General features: G+C 42.5%; 1 protein-coding gene across 1 annotated transcript in view; it reads right to left on the bottom strand.

Annotated features, from left to right (window-relative positions):
- galnt1 (UDP-N-acetyl-alpha-D-galactosamine:polypeptide N-acetylgalactosaminyltransferase 1) overlaps positions 1-13,781 on the bottom strand; it is a 46,369-nt gene extending 32,588 nt beyond the window's left edge. Inside the window, exon 1 of the mRNA XM_034102717.2 lies at positions 13,351-13,781. The gene's annotated coding sequence lies outside the window, so the exon portion shown is untranslated. The remainder of the gene's footprint in view (positions 1-13,350) is intronic.
- Positions 13,782-16,811: the final 3,030 nt, after the last annotated feature.

The raw sequence follows: 16,811 nt of genomic DNA, 5'->3' as shown, positions 1-16,811 counted from the left end.
AAATCAACACTGTAATATTACAGATCAACAACACAGATACGATTCTCATTTATTCATTTTATATACATTTAATTACATTTTATTTATATAATTAAATCGATTTTTTGTTTGTTTTATCTGAGTGTTCCAGGGTATTCTCTGAATACCTTGAAGGCCCTGACGGTTCGCCACTGGTGGATGTTTGCTGGAACTACTTAATGTGGCGGACCCTCGGTGCGAACAGAGGGGTAGTGTGTAGGGGTAGGGATGGGAATTTCAAAGCAATTGTATATTCGAATATTCGACCCCCCAAAAAACGGTTAACCGAAATGTACATATTTTTAAAAAAAAAAATTGGGTACACATTTTTTTTTCAAACAATGTTTCAGAATTTTTTTTTTACCCAATTTTTTTCCAATAATTTTTTAGAAATACATACATGTTCAAATAAGTGTAGAAACCAAGTCAAATTTGTCAAATGTATTGAACTGGTGATCACAGTTTGACAGCTATAGGCCTACAGCTTTCATGTCTGGAGGCGATTCACAATCAGGCCAGCTGTAGAGAAGACCCTCTCAGCTGGAACGGAGGTTGCGGGTATAGCAAGGTATAGCATGTATATATCAATTTAATTTGGCATAGTTTGACCTCTACACCGCACTCACTAACCTGGTCGAAATATTTCCACACATTACTCCTTTTTGACGCCATGTCTGTTGTGTAGGACTCTTCTTAGAGTAACATTTGTGATATTGGGCTATATAAATAAACATTGATTGATTGATTGATTAGAGTGTAAATAATTACCGGACTATGACTGGTAAAATATGTTGAATACCTGCAAAACTAAATCTCTCCTGTCAAAAAATGTCTATGTACTTTGCCGCCACACACGGTTGCCAAGCAGCGCTTATTGTTGTTTAGGCTGGCCACTCATGTGTCGCGAGTGTTGACAGGGAGCGGGGGAGCACGCTCATGAACTGTTAGCGCCGGAACCTCGCAACGGCTGCAGAGCTCATTTGCACCACATTTGGGCCTAAGATGAGGTTTGAGTCTGCGTGATCTGCGTGTAGGGAGGGGCAGCAGCCATGTCATTGGCTAGAACTAGCTAGATCTGATGGATTTGGACATAAACGCGAGTGAAGTATAACCGGACACGAGAGAGAGAGATCAGCAGCTGCAGCTCTGCCCGCTGTGAGGGACCGGTGAGCGGAGCAAAACACACCTTAAGACGTCACCCAACACATTTAGCTATGGCACAGTCGTATATATATATATATACACATTGAATTATTCAATTTGATAAGTATGTAATCAACTTAGGCATCACTCCCAAAAAAAAAAAAAAAAAAATCATAACTCATATTTGAATAAATGAATAATTTCGAATATTCGATTAATCGTTCCCATCCCTAGTAGGGGGCGGTTTGGGATTGGGCCTTGGTCAGATGTGTAATGCAGAGCAAGTGAGCAGAGATGGACATGTCCAAACAGTGAGCTGTGCCAGTGGAACATGACATTATGTCGGCCAACGCTACACTGAAACAAGGATCTAGAGGCAGAAATACTGAGTCCACTTTGTCGCACAGTTGGAGGATTGGTGTTGTTGTAAGGCCTCACAACTTCTGTTATAAAAACATCAGAGCATAACGTGAGCACCATTTTTACAACACCAGTTCTCCCTTGAGCACGACAATTACCATTCTCTGTAGAAATAAACCAATACAATCTGTTGGACTTTGTGCCAATACTGACCTTATTAGGGCGGATCAAGTATCGACCAGAAGTGAGCAATTCACATTCATTTGCTGCAGTGCGCTTGTTTGATGTGGTAAGCCCTGAAACCTGGATACAAAAAATGTTGCTTAAACTGTCTTGCAGCATAACATTCATAAAAGAATAAACAGAATGAACATGTTTGAATGTTTACACTAAGAGTAAAGACTCTTACAGTGTAATGCAGGGAGGAAGCGTCACATTGATATTCGTCCAATCGCACAACCCTACAGCTGAACTTTGCTCCAGCTGTGAGCGGCTGAGAACAAACGCAGCTAATGCAGCTTGGCAGCCACAAGGCTGGGTCCTCATCATCTCACCCTACCCTTGCGTATATCTCTGTGCTCCAGAACACTCCCTGTTTATAATCCACCAAGTCTCCCACGCAGGCCTCTTTCCATTCAGTCTGGGTCGACGTAATTCCTGTCGTAAATCCAAAAGGCCAGTGACTGAGACAGACTAACAAATGCAGAGGTGAGGAGGAGCTCATGATGAAATCACTGCTAGCAAGCAAAAGTTATCTAGCAGCAAGCACAACTAAATCACTTTGCACACACATCATGTGGTTTATACCCGTCGGCGCCCACCACATAACACCCAGCAGGCTATGGTTGGCATGCTAAGGCTTGAGGCCACTGAGGTTTCAAAGCAGAGCCAAACAAGGTTGAGCAGCTCTGAAACAACCTTTGTTCTGCACAATGTAGAGGGTAGTGTGGGCTGAGCTTGAACTAACAGACGGTCAAATCAGTCCTTCACAATTCCCCAAGCTCAGCGTGAACACACTGTGACCAACCGGCCATGGCGAAGCATTAAACCCACTGTTCCACTCTCTCTCTGCCGGAGAAACACAGAGAGATGAGAAGACGGAGAAACCGGGTAAGACTCGAAAAAAGTTTGTAAAGACTGAGTGATAACTAGAGTACAAAGTGTGTGTTCCCATCCAGGGTTTCTATATGTGCAGAGGGAGTCCAAAGACGGCATCTTTGCACTGAGCAACAACAAACAATGTTGTGCTCATCCTGTGCCAACTGCACCTTCTCACAGCCCTCCCTCGACCCCCTGCTCTGTCAAACACCTCACGTCTCCAGTGGTGTGGGAAAGGAAGGCCTGAAGGGGCCTGCAACCCCTCATGCACGCACACACACCAAATCCATGCTAAATAGGGACAAGAGGAAAGGCAACAAAAGATGACAACACCAGTTCAACATGGAACTGTAGCTGTAGCTCACCATTTCTGACAGCTTTCCAGGGGAAGCCCAGGGAGGAACAGGAACGCCAGGAATAGCCCAAGGAGAAAATAGGTAAGAAGCAGCTCGCTCCCTGGACATACCAACCTGTCACTCTTATCCTAGAATAAACTTCTCCCTAAACGGCCTGTTTGGCTTTTCATAAAAAGGATGTGTTGTGGAACTTTCTAGATATAGGCCTACTGTTTGTGGTCACAAAGGGAGACCTGGTAGGAAGAAGAAGAAAGAACGCCGATAGAACGGACAGATGAAAGGAGACTCGGACAGAGAGAGAGAGAGATATGCTTCCTGTTTACTGAAAGTAGAGAGCAGGACGCTGGATCACTGTTAACATACCTGGCAGAGATGACACACTCGTTCTAGGAATGCCACGTGAGGAAAACTTCCTAGCGGGTGGTCAATTTGTTATAACACCGATGTTACTGATTACCGCAGACATTTTACAAGAAAATATATTCGTTGATGAAGCTCAAAAAGCTTACTTTGATCAATAACAGCTGTGTGGCCGTACTTTGAAGGTGGGCGCTGACCTCCTAGGAATGACCTTAATAGGTTTTTTATTTCTTTTTTGTATTTTAAGCTATGCCAGTGTGTGGCACCGGGCAAGTAGCCTCATTGGTGTGTGGCCAAAGACAGCACAGATTAACACACAAACTATATTTGTGTTTCTTGGTAACATCTGGAGGCTTGTTATGCGTTCTTGGTTCTGAACCTCCCTGCTGTCCCTGCTCTGGCCAGCAGCCGTGTAAAAGAGACCAGGCTTAAGAGCGTGCACACTCCCAGCTGCGTGCTTGAATGCTCCCGGCAACATTCCCAATCCAGGAAAGACTTCCTCGCAATTTGACACCTCATGCAATCTTTGCCTCTTCTGTGGCATCTTGGCAATGTCTGGGATTAACTTATTTGCTGTACTGTATTTCCACATGTAGCACTTTACAAACAGCAGAGTAAGTACACAACTTGTGTATGTCCAAATATAATATAACTGGCTAGCTGAATGTGGCTAGTCACTGCAAGCGTATGTAATATCCACAAAGTCAGACTTCAACAAAGAACAGATCTGTTGTTCTTTCGATGGAGAGAATTAAATGGTTCAGTCCCTCAATGGCACTCAGCAGCATCATGTAACAGTCCTCTGTCCTCATTATTCCTCCTATTCCACAGGACCGGGCCTTTTAAAGAGGTCTGATCTATTAGACTGTACGTCATCCAACTGACAATCAATAGCCTATTGGTTTCCACAAAATCACATTACTTGGCAAAGGTAAAAATACACATTCAACTTCACTTACAACTCCCCCACAAAGACACGCATCACCTTTTCAATGAAGCAGCACCTGACTGAGGACACACACACACACACACACACACACACACACACACACACACACACACACACACACACACACACACACACACACACACACACACACACACACACACACACACACACACACACACACACACACACACACACACACACACACACACACACACACACACACACACACACACACACACACACACACACACACACACACACACACACACACACACACACACACACACACACACACACACACACACACACACACACACACACACACACACACACACACACACACACACACACAATACACGAGCACAGTGTGCCTGACATTTGTGGCTCGTAGAATTGCAGTTTCTGAAAAACAATGGGCCTGTTGTTCTGCAGTCAATGAGCCAGAAGTTGATACTGCCATCAGTGTGACCGGGCCAGAACAACTCCACTCAAAGAGTCCTATGACACACAAACACACAGACCCACACACATGCAAACAGACACTCAAGAGTAGCAACCTGGTAGGAGATAAGGGCTTCGAGATGGATGGGTGTGTGTATACAGGCCCAGGGGGGGGCTGTACCTTGGTCAGGGTGAGCCCGGGGCAGATAGCTCGCTCTGTCACACGAGACAGAGCGCAGAGCTGTTACAGCTGGAGTCTGTCCTTTGTGCCCTCCACAAGTGATCTCCTTTCCTCTAAATCCAAAACTTACAGAATCCATCCAGGGGACACATCGCCTACTGTTTTCAACAATGAATGAACTAAACAACCTTGCGAGTGCATACACACTTTTGACAGAGTAATCACATGTGGAAACATTTGTGTTTGTTTGGGATCATACATACACTCTTGACAAGTAAACTGAACTTTTTTAACTCATTCACTGCTCTAATGGAAAGGAGTTTTAGAGAGCAAATCAAAACTGATTGGTGAGCCAGTAACTATAAACACAATTGACATTATATTAATCTCAAAGTCCTTTCACACTTGCTTGGTCTTAAAAATCTTTATCAGGGACAACATGTATCACTATCAAGCGCTGTCTTTTGACATGTGCTTTGCAAGAAAACAAAAGTGAAAGCACTGAACAATTAGGAACTGTTATCCAGGAACAAACGGGGTGATCTGCTTCTGGAAGAAAGCAGAGCGATATGGAGTGATACATCTCTATACATCCTCCCTGGGCTTTCTTGTTTTAGCAGCTCTGTGGGTAGAGCAGCTCAGTGACTCAGTGTTTAGCAGTATTGCCTCACAGCAAGAAGGTCCTGACTTTGAACTCTACAACTACCTCACTATGGGGCTGAAGGGGGGTGACAGTGCACTCATGCTGCCATTGTCCTTGACCGAGGCACCAGCATTAGCACTGGTCTTCCGCACTCTGCTCGCCACCCTTTAAAAAGTAATGTTTGGTCCCCACTGAGATCAATAAAGAGCAACATGGCCACCATGCACACCCAAAACAACCTTCCTTTAATTGACAGCATAAAGAACACTAACTTTGAGATCTTAATTCCCTTGTCATTCAAGTCTTAAAAGATAAAACGGTTGGATGAAGAAGGCAACACACTCACACACATTGTCAAAGACATTAAGAAGATGCTAAAAATATAATTCAAGGCTGAATTTAGTAGAGACATATGTGTGTAAGCGTGTGAAACACAATTGTTTCTCCATGAGTCAGCAAAAATTGGGACATATTCCACTACCTTCTATGGCGGGTTTGGGGGGGGGGGATGGGCAAGGAGCCGGCCCTGTCGCCATGGAAACTGTCTTTTCCTGTCAGGTCATATCTCAGAGTGAAACAGATGCTGTGAGCAACATACGGACGCATGATCAGCAGCACACTCTCACAAAGACGGGAATTGTTGGAGCTCAGCTGAACACGGAGTATAGTGTTACTCAGTGCAAGGCTGTTCTGTTGCCTGTTTAGCTTTGTGCTATCCAAGCACAGGTAGTACTGTTTGGGAAGTCAACACTCTCATTGGATGATATCAGTAGTAAGTCTAGCCAACTGTGCTTGCAACAACAAGTCAAATTGCAAATCCAATTGGATTTCGTTCAAGCTATTAAAGTTGCAATGACATGTTCAGGTGTGGAAAAGACGTGGAAATAGGGATGCTCCGATCAGGGTTTTTGGGGCCGATCGCCGATCACCGGAATCAGAATCGGCCGATACCGATCGCCGATTCGATCACAGTGTGGGTGGGGCCTATGGGGATCTTCCATTTAAAGTGATGTTTAAAACTCAGTTAATGGGGCTCATTTTTATATTGCTTCAGTTTATAATCGTAACGGATCGAAAAGTTCAGATTCATTTTTCAATACATGATGCGCTTCCACAAACAACCAACATAATTATTACATTCAAATGAAGTACATTATTCAAGTTTACATTAACTTTGAGCAAGAAATGAGCGGAAGCGCTCTCCTTTCCTCTCTCTCTCTCTCTCCTGACAGCCCGTCAGTATCGTCTCATGTAGCTCACTGATCCAGTAATGAGTGACCCGATAGTGAAGAATAAATATATTTATAATTAGTTTAGCTTGTTCCAGAGGTAGATAAAACAGCTAAGTGTGTTAGGTCTAACTTGAAGTGTGTTTCACCGGTCAGTCACCGCGGGCGGAGCTACAGGTGATCCAGGAGAGCTTTCCAACGGAAACTCTGTTGTGGAGCATTATATATTTGCTATTCCATTACCTTTGCTGTTATTTCTTTTGACTTCTTGCTGTCCCTGCTATAGGGTTCCTGCCGTTTAAATGTGTCACTAACTGTCAACTGAGTGGATGACAGAGTTTTTACTGACTTGGCGCTGGCTTGCCTTTCATACTCGCCGTATTCTTTGACGTGACGAACTCTTAAATGTCTAATGAGGTTTGTGGTATTAAATTGTCGTTGTTGCGTTCCACCACGAGGGATTTCTGCTTCACACACGTTGCATACCGCTATTTTATAGTCTTTTTCGGACACCTTAAAATACTGCCAGACTGGTGAAGCCATTTTGGCGAGCTTGTATTGCCGCGCACAGAGAAAAGTGTCATGTATTTGACTTCATGTGATTGGCTCTCCTGATCGGCCTTTATAGAGAGCACCGATCGATCGGCCGAGAGTGAATATCGGCCGATCGATCGGAGCATCCCTAAAAATTACCATCTTTTTTGTCTTCACTAACAAACGCAAGATTATTGTGCATTTAACTCACTCTCAGAATATTCATGTGCCCAAAAAAAAACACTACATATTTTGATTTGTGTATTTCTGATCTACTTGTTGGGTTTGACTTTCCTTGCTGATCAGACTGGTTGTTTTTTTTAAACCTTCATTTTCTCAAGGGTTTTTTGTCCACTTGGGGGAAAGTTTTAAACACCACACTGACATATAAAGTTCTAATTTAAGAAAACAAAATAGTTAGCAAACACTTTCGTACGTGTAGTCGTGTTCCTGGAAACCTGGTGAATCGAACTATTCTTGAAGGCGCTTCAAACATTAACACAAAAAGCTCCTATGGTATCATTCAAATGGCACAACTTCGCCACGTGTGTTAGACTAATCATTGTAAATACTTGTTTCTACCATGTTTTCAATGACAACATGAAGCAGGTTATAGTTTCTCGTGAGGAAGTCATTTGCTGGAATGTGGATCACATGCATGTTGAGACTGGCTCATTCAAAATATTTATGTATTCCAATCCAAAATCATGAATCAGATATTTGAGTTCCTTCCAGACAGCTATTTATGTTTGACTGGTTGCAAAGTCAACACTGGAGGAAGAGGTTGTGTAAATAATAAATCAAATGTAGTATTTGCTGCTGAACTCTTGAATCCCTGCACATTTCACACCTAAGCTCCTCTGTCCAGTGGTGAAAGTGGGTCATTGTTAAAAACATGCTTTCCACGTCATTTGGAGACGCAGCTTTTATTCATATTGGATTGAAGTTATGTGTGATCTTTACCATATTGTGCAATCATTCAGCCTTGTACTTTGCTTATATTACTGTCAACGTATTACCTCATGAAGTCACTCAGCAATGCAGGGACACTGAAAAGCAAACTGAGAACAGAAATAGATCACTAAGTCCTTGTCAGAGGAGAACCAATGCAGAAAACTAGAGACTGCAGCTACGAGATGAAATAAACCTCTGCTGAATACTGGGCTAAATCATATTTCCTTATCATTAAGCCGGCAGAAACACTGAGTCCATCCAGCCGAGACACACTCAGTGTGACAGTCTCTGAATCATCTGTAGAGGCCCTGTATGCGGTCTAAACATAAACACATCTAAACATTTCTCCTTCACAGCTTTACAGAGTTTCAGTTTCCAGCCACGCTGTTTATAAGGTGTCAAAGTGCAGTGAACAAGGCGGGGGCATGTTACCTCAAAGAATGACAGAATAGCAAAGATCACACTGCGTCTGTGAATCTGTGCATTAACGCACACATACCACAAATCGATACCAACAAACAAAGCGTACACATCTACACCGAACACACATGCACACAACCGAGGTTCGTGTGTGAGCGCTGGCCTTTAGTTGGTTTCCGCCTGAGAGGGAGCAGGGAGCTGGCAAGACTCCCTGGTGGCACTGGCTGACCCACTTCTGTGGAACTCTATCCCTAATGTGACCCGCTGTAAAGCCAGAGGACACACACATATGCAAATACATACACGTATGCACACACACACAGCTGAGATTGAGAGGACTGAGAGAAATAACTAAATGTTGTTCATGGCTATCTCTCTCCCTCTTTTACTCAACCTCCTCTGTTTTCTGTTTCTCTCACTTTGTCTGAAGACCAACCATTTAGGTCTGTGTTATCTCATCTAGCTAAACTACATCCGGAGCGTCTCTGGAATATTAGGCTGCCAGTTTCCAGACAAAAAGTCAATCTAAGCAAACTAAAACAGAAAAAGAAGCACACCCAAGCTCACTTTTACAATAAAGAATAAAGATAAATGAATATAAATAATCACACAGGGGTTGTTTCTTGCATGTGTCCCCTACCTCTCTATCCCAACAGTTCCTGTCACTAACTAGGGATGGGTATCGTTAGGATTTTATGGATACCGGTATTTTTTCGATACTCTTATCGATACTTTTCAATAATTTGGTGCTCAAAATTATAGACATGATTACAAGATGTGAAGATTAAACAGTCATTTTATTGTAATTTATTTGTATTTATTATTTAATGTAACTTTTTCAATGTCATACCAAGCAGGTATGAGTGTGTGTGACAGTGTGTCTCTGGAAGGGGGCCGGTAATTAGGGGCAGTTCATAAATCCATGTAAACATGACCATTATTCAGTTAAAACGAGATGTTTTCTTGGTCTTTCCTGGCTGCTAGTTCAGTGAGTTTTGTGCGTACAGTGATGAGACTTACACCAATGGAATCAGCTTTCATGTGATATGTTGTTTGTGCAGATAACATGACGAAGACAAGATCGCTTTTGCCAGCTATGTGCTAAAGTAGCCGTTAGCCCAGAATTGTTTAAACTAAGGAAGTAGCATAATTCATATATTGATAGAAGCACCGTTTGTCCAGCGGCTTAACGGTATACCAATACCGTCCAATCAGGTACCGGTACTGACTTAGTACCGGTTCTCGATACCCATCCCTACTCTTAACTGTCTCTGCTCTAATAAGGATAACAAAGTTTTAAGTTATGTCAATGCACATATCAAATTATGATATCTTTGGTAAACAAATCTGGTTATTGCTGCACTGCCACATTGCTAAAAACCCATTAATGCAAAGTGTGGAGATAAGTCTCTCTGATGCGTGCCGTGATCAGACGACATTATTAAAAACAAAATCCAGTAAACAAAACTCGGTAATCAGATGACTTAGAGCTGATTATGAAATGTGTTCTTGTGAGAGAAGAATTTGATTAAAGAGAGAACTTTAAAATAAACAAAGACATTTCGTCGGCTGGCAAAGCCGACGTGTCAAGGGTCACGACGCTTGCGCTAGTCTCTCTACGACAATACGTGTTCTTTTGAATTGAAATTTCATTTCAAGGTCTAAGCCTTTCAAGTCTGGTTAAATGTTTGTCTATTATTTTCCTTTAATAAGAATTTTAGGATTAAACATAAACAAACAACAATCCATAAATCTGTCAATCATTAGATACATCACTTATTTTGTTGATCTAAAAAATGACTGATACGATAGTCAAAATTGCTCATTATATTTTGTCTGGCTCAAGTTGATGTTATCAAACATCAAAAGTTTGTCCTGAATAATAATACAGAGAAAGGAGACGGGGACAGCATCAATAGTGGGCTATTTTAGCTAGATAAATGACTAAATGATTAACTGCTTCTCTTTTGTAAATAAAGTAATTGATTAATTGAGCAATTCCTAGAGTACTGGTTGCATTTCAAATCACTGCTCATTCATTTCACATGTCTTAAGTCTTAGATTTAGGTTGCAGATGATCAGATGTGATAAACGGCATAACAAAAAGCGTGAGTACAAGAAATTCAGCACACAGATCTGTTTCTGTGCTTTGCAGCTAAAAATACCCAGCAGCCACTCAGACAAGCATATTGCTCTGCTGCTTATGTCAGGTCTCAGTGGCAGGCAGAGGCTTGATGTTCCACTGTCTATTTATATAAGCAACGTCCACGTTACAAAGCAGGGTGACCTAAGTTTTGGGGTTGGCAGGAAGACGATATATAAGAGCTCTTCTTCTTGCAAGCTATGTGTCCAGTGTGTGTACATGCATGTGTCTGTGTGTGTTTGCTTGTGTGTCTGATCCGGCCATAGTCTGGAAGGAGGAACAATGGCATTCCTGTGCTCTGAGCTCCAGGTGGCTGTGGAAACCCAATCCCAAACCAAGCCTTGCTGGCACACAGAGTGCCGGGAACGCCGAATGCTGCTGCCTCTCTCCGGAGACATGGGCCAGAATAGAGCTATTGTTCCTGAGCAGCTCGGAGCAATAAATGCACCACAGCCACACTCTATGGCGAGCACATACATTCATAAATACCAATACACACCAACGCTATGGATAGCAGAGATGTTTTACCTTTACATGTTTCACTTTCAGTTTAATATACTTAATAAAAGAATAATTAATTTCTACAAATAACAAAAAATGTAAGTAATCTAGTGTGCACAGGCTTTATAATTGGGAGTTTTGTGCACATTAAACTAACTACATTCCCAAGCATACTATTATCATGATTATTATCACCTGTATTTCCATTACACAGTGGAAGCAAACACAACCTTATACTTACACTTGCCCTCTATATGAGCTCAAGCCACAGTGACGTATCTTAACACACAAACATCTTTGTAGTCTTATACATGCTGAGGGCCCTCAATCATGTCATTCATGTCTTATACAAGAAGCTAATTTTATCATAATCTAAACCTTTAACTGAATTTGTGTACTGAAGATTGGCCAAAATGTTCCCAGTTTGCAAAACTCCCAAATGAATGATGGAAGAGAGGGACATAAAAGCAGGCACATCTGCTGAGGCTTGAATACACACTCAACACAGCAGGAAACGCATCATGCCGACTCCACGGCCTTGAATTGAGGAACATGATTCATTTCCTTCCAATGCTGGACAGTCATGCCTTAAAACAGGGTTGAGTTCAGATTTACAGCTCTGAGGCTGGGTCGCGAACATGGAAACAAAACTGAAAAAATGCATGTGCTGAGAACTTAAAACATATACAATTAAAGGCAACAACCACTATATTTTACGATTCTGACCTACATGGTCATGTCAGTGCTTCCCTTTACGTAGTTTAACTGCACCACACAGATATTCCTGTGATCAAAGCAATTAGCCTTTGTTCTGGCAACTTGGGACCAATGCTACAGGTAGCAGAAACAGAAGCTTCCCTCCAGCTACACAGGATCTTGTCCTACTGCACACGTACTGTACAGGCAGCCACACACACTGAATAAATAATACATGCTCCTCTTTTCCCTCCCTTTAAGGAACATGACAGATTAATTTAATTGGTTCCCTATCTCTTCATGTGCTCTGCTCTGCAACTGAAGGCTCTTACAGGCTTGATAGTGAATACATTTTATATCTCTTGACATAATTACAGCATTGTTAATGCATGCTCACTCATGCACGCTCATTCTCTCCTCTTTCATTCACTCAATGAGTCTCTTCACACACAACCAGGCCACACATGCTTCAACCAAACCCTATGAAAAGGTCTCTTATGATGAATTATATGAAATGTGATTAACCTCTGTTCAACGGAGCAGGAGGACCCTCAGTATCTGCAGCCATACAATGAAGGAAAGCGGTTTCATCTGGCCACTAGTTATTTACCTCCTATATGCATCAGACACAGACAAATCATACGACCTCTATCAGGAAACAAAAGACACAACAAGCAGGGGTTGAATACCAAATGTGCAGCTCGTCTTTCCAGGTTGTGTTGCAACACAAAGAAAGGTTCAGAGATAAATGAGGAAACGTCCACCAGGAAGAGTACATACAGTCCATATAGCAACCATTATTCCTTTAAAAAGGGTGCTTCTTTTCATTTTCTGTATGGGTGGTTTGGTTGTAAGGAAGTATATCTGATAACTGTCCTAACCGTCATTTGCATAGACCGTTAGAAAAACTCACTGCAGTCAAATGCGGCATGTGTGAGTCTGAGATAACGTGAACCTGGCAGTGGCCCATTCACCACAGCGACAGAGTAGACGCTAACGTAGGATGAAAGTATGAATGAGGGACGGTTTTATCGACAAACGATCCGTTCTTTTATGTAACACACTTCAGACTGGTTGGGTATCAACAATGGTCGAGTAAATAGAAACGAAGTAAAGTGAAAATATGTGTGTTTAACGGTGACTCGCATCCCATCCCCGTTGCTTGGCTGCTCCTGTCAACAAGAGCCCCTCAACCATAGCGCCAGTCTGCAGCCTGCTGATAGATAACGATAGAGCCTCACTGCCCAGAAACCAGCCAGCGTTTGACAGTGTGCCTGAAAAAACACAAGTATACCAGTGTAATTCACATGTAATGTTCGCTTACCTTTGGGGACAGGGCACCTCCTTCCACCACTGTGGCGCAAGACACCGCAGTCTAGCTATGAGACAGAAAACTGACGCCAGTACGGTACAAAGTATCACGGCTAAGTTAGCGGGCTAGCTAGCTTAGCGAGCTAACGATGGGGGGAGTGTGGTCCTCTCCGTGTCGTCGAGAAAAAACCCGAAACAACCAAGCCGGGGATGATGTGTTTCTCACGTTGAATGCGGCCACAAGAGCACCGTCCAGTATCAAAAGGCGGTATAAGGGGAGACATCCATTAGGGAAGACCGTGAATATGATAACGGTTCAGCCGGGAGTAACGCTATGCGCTGCGGTGTCTCTCTCCGGGCGGACGCGCTGCCTCTGCCTGCTGGCCTGAGAGAGAGAGGAGCTCCGCTGCTGATGTGCGGAGCAAACAGAGGCAGCATCACTGCTGCTCATCCCTCCCTTCACTACCCCGACCCGGAAGAAATACTATTTCTGGTTCCATCCTCTTTTTAACATCGTCCAAAAATGTAACAACTGCAACACCATGCTGCTGAGGATCTATCCTTTGCCAACAAACATAATGATTGCAGTGTTTGATTTAATATAGTTGACAATAACGGATGTAGCCTTAAGAATGACAATGATGAAGGCTGAGCTTAGTCATTTAATCATTTACCATAAATTACACCAACGATCAAGTCAGACATCAGAAGTCCAAGAGCAAACAGTCAAATAGCATAGTATTTGCCAAGCAAACATCATAAATCACTAGAGGGCAAACTGTGCAGTGTATCTTTTTAGAAGCAAAGCATTAGACTTTTTAAACTGCAAGGATATAACCTCCTGGGAGGCTGCTGCTTCTTGTTGACAAGGCTTTAAATAATCATAACAATTTCAGTAAGTATGTTTGCCTGGTGTAATGAAATAATGTAAGACACGTCACTTAGATTAACATCAACATAAAATGAAGGTCCATGACATCCACCTTGTGTGTGTGTGTGTGTGTGTGTGTGTGTGTGTGTGTGTGTGTGTGTGTGTGTGTGTGTGTGTGTGTGTGTGTGTGTGTGTGTGTGTGTGTGTGTGTGTGTGTGTGTGTGTGTGTAAGTGTGTGTGTAAGTGTGTGTGTGTGTGTGTGTGTGTGTATGCAGCCCGAACACACACACACACACACACACACACACACACACACACACACACACACACACACACACACACACACACACACACACACACACACACACACACACACACACACACACACACACGCACGCACGCACACACACACACACACACACACACACACACACACACACACACACACTGACTGCAAAATTAGTTTATTTTTGGTATTGACTGTATGCTCTTCTCTGGTCCACTTCCTGCCCGGCGCTATGCAACGCCTCGCGTCGAAAATAGACTTGCATCGGAGCCCAGAGACTTAACGTAAAGGCTCCACGGATTGGTCCATTTTGACCAATCCACGGAGGGGTCGTCATTACGTCACTTGGTTCCCGGAAGACAAAAATTGAAAAAGAGAAATCTCCAACGAGGCGTTCTGGGGCAGCATAGACACGTATTTTCTGTGTTAGAGTTTTACTCGCTACAGGGTGTACTTTGAGGGTTTTTGACTCTGCAGACCGTTTACATGCAGAAAAACCTTCATAACACACAAGGGGACGGGTAATAACCAGAAAAGCATGACATGGGACCTTTAACAGAGGCACGATGATCCTCAGGCAAGCCGCTTCTTTTCATGCACAACTTGTTATAACTTACACTAAAATTATACAACAAAAACACTTGATGTTGAGAAAAAGAAACATATCACATTGAAACAATACTTTAAAGCCTATTTAAAAGTAGCTGTATCCTTCCCTTTGCAACCTGTTAAGCCCCAAAGACCCCTTCGGCGGGTCTTTTTTTCACGACACAGTGTCTCAGGGCATCTTAATATTTAAAAACCTATTAATGTGTTATACCAGATTAAAGGGAAGAATCTCAGCTAACTGACGATACAAACAATTTTTACCAAAACAAAACACAAGTCCCTTAACACTAGAACCGCCAGAGGTCGCTGTATACCTATATCCGCCAACGGGTAAAGTGTACCCGCTATTGATTTTCAAGGTACAATGTACCATACAGAACGGTGAGTTTTGATCGCACAGGGATGACATGTATACCAATATAATCTGTGGACTCTCAGCTTTTCATATTATGTGACCCGCTCTATCAAAATCAGTCGGAAGTCACAACGGCTCATTTCAGAGTAAACGTGGATTTACGTAAACAACTATTCTTTTCAGGGTTCGGGTGTTTTGTTTGATTTTAAACAAACAAAGTCTTGGCTTTCAGAATATGAAACTTTTATTTCCAAAATCACACGATAAATACATTTTTGAAGCTTGTAAAGGGACGAAGACAGGCACCTCTCACTCGCAATCTGCTCTTCCAGCAGCGCCGCCCCCCCTCCCTCCGGCTGAAATTATGAACGTAAGAGTAAAGTAATCATAGATAACACGGCAGGGTCCGTTACAGTTTGTTTTCATCTGATTGAAATTAAACAAAGTCTTGGCTTTCAGAATATTAAACTTGTTTCGGCAAATTCAGATGATAAATATAACTTTGAAGCTTCGGCATAATTACAAGCGGAGAACGGAGTAACTTGACAGCAGGCAGCAGCAGGCACAACAACAGCCGGTGTTTCTCGTGAGGGTTTTCTCTGGGAAACAAACACAATACACACAAACGCAAAAATACACAAACACACACACGTATACACATACACACACACTCGCGAGCTTCCCCTCCAAATGAAAATATCTTCCTTCCGTAGTATTTTGATCATTTTGATCGCAAAATCAATAGCGCGAGGAGCGCTGCATTTCTATGAGGTAAATATTACCCGCTGGCGGAAATAGGTATAAATATCAATTTTTTTGGCGATTTTTTCAATCTGACTTCATATTGACCATTTTTAACAACACAGGGTGTTACATAACACACTTTCAGGAAAAGTCACGGACTGGGAGACGTTAATATTTTATTGAAAAAAAGTTACATACAATAAAAAAACAGCTGCGGGTAAAATTTACCCGTTGGCGGTTCTAGTGTTAAGAAGCATCTAAATAACCCCTGAGCGGAAAAAAAAGAACTCAAGATAAAGATACCCTTATTACTTATCGTAACTGCACATACACGATATCCGATTAAAGCTGAGACTCCACAGATTATATAGGTATAGTATCATCACTGAGAGATCAGAACTCGCGACAGGGGAAGCAAACACAGACATCACAACATGTAGCATTACGGAACAAAAACGGCACATCGTCTCACCTTAGCTGTTATTCTGATCAAAAGTCGTGTTCAATGGCATTAAAACTAGAAAAAACGTGGCTGAGGGTTAATCCATAGGTTAATTGAATGTGTCTGTCACTTTGAAAAAAGTATTTATAATCCATAATTCCATTTTT

Source organism: Pseudochaenichthys georgianus, chromosome 16 (assembly GCF_902827115.2).
Source record: "Pseudochaenichthys georgianus chromosome 16, fPseGeo1.2, whole genome shotgun sequence".
NCBI lineage: Eukaryota > Metazoa > Chordata > Actinopteri > Perciformes > Channichthyidae > Pseudochaenichthys > Pseudochaenichthys georgianus.
The sequence above is the reverse complement of the archived record's forward strand: the minus strand, read 5'-3'. Positions and strand labels throughout refer to the sequence as shown.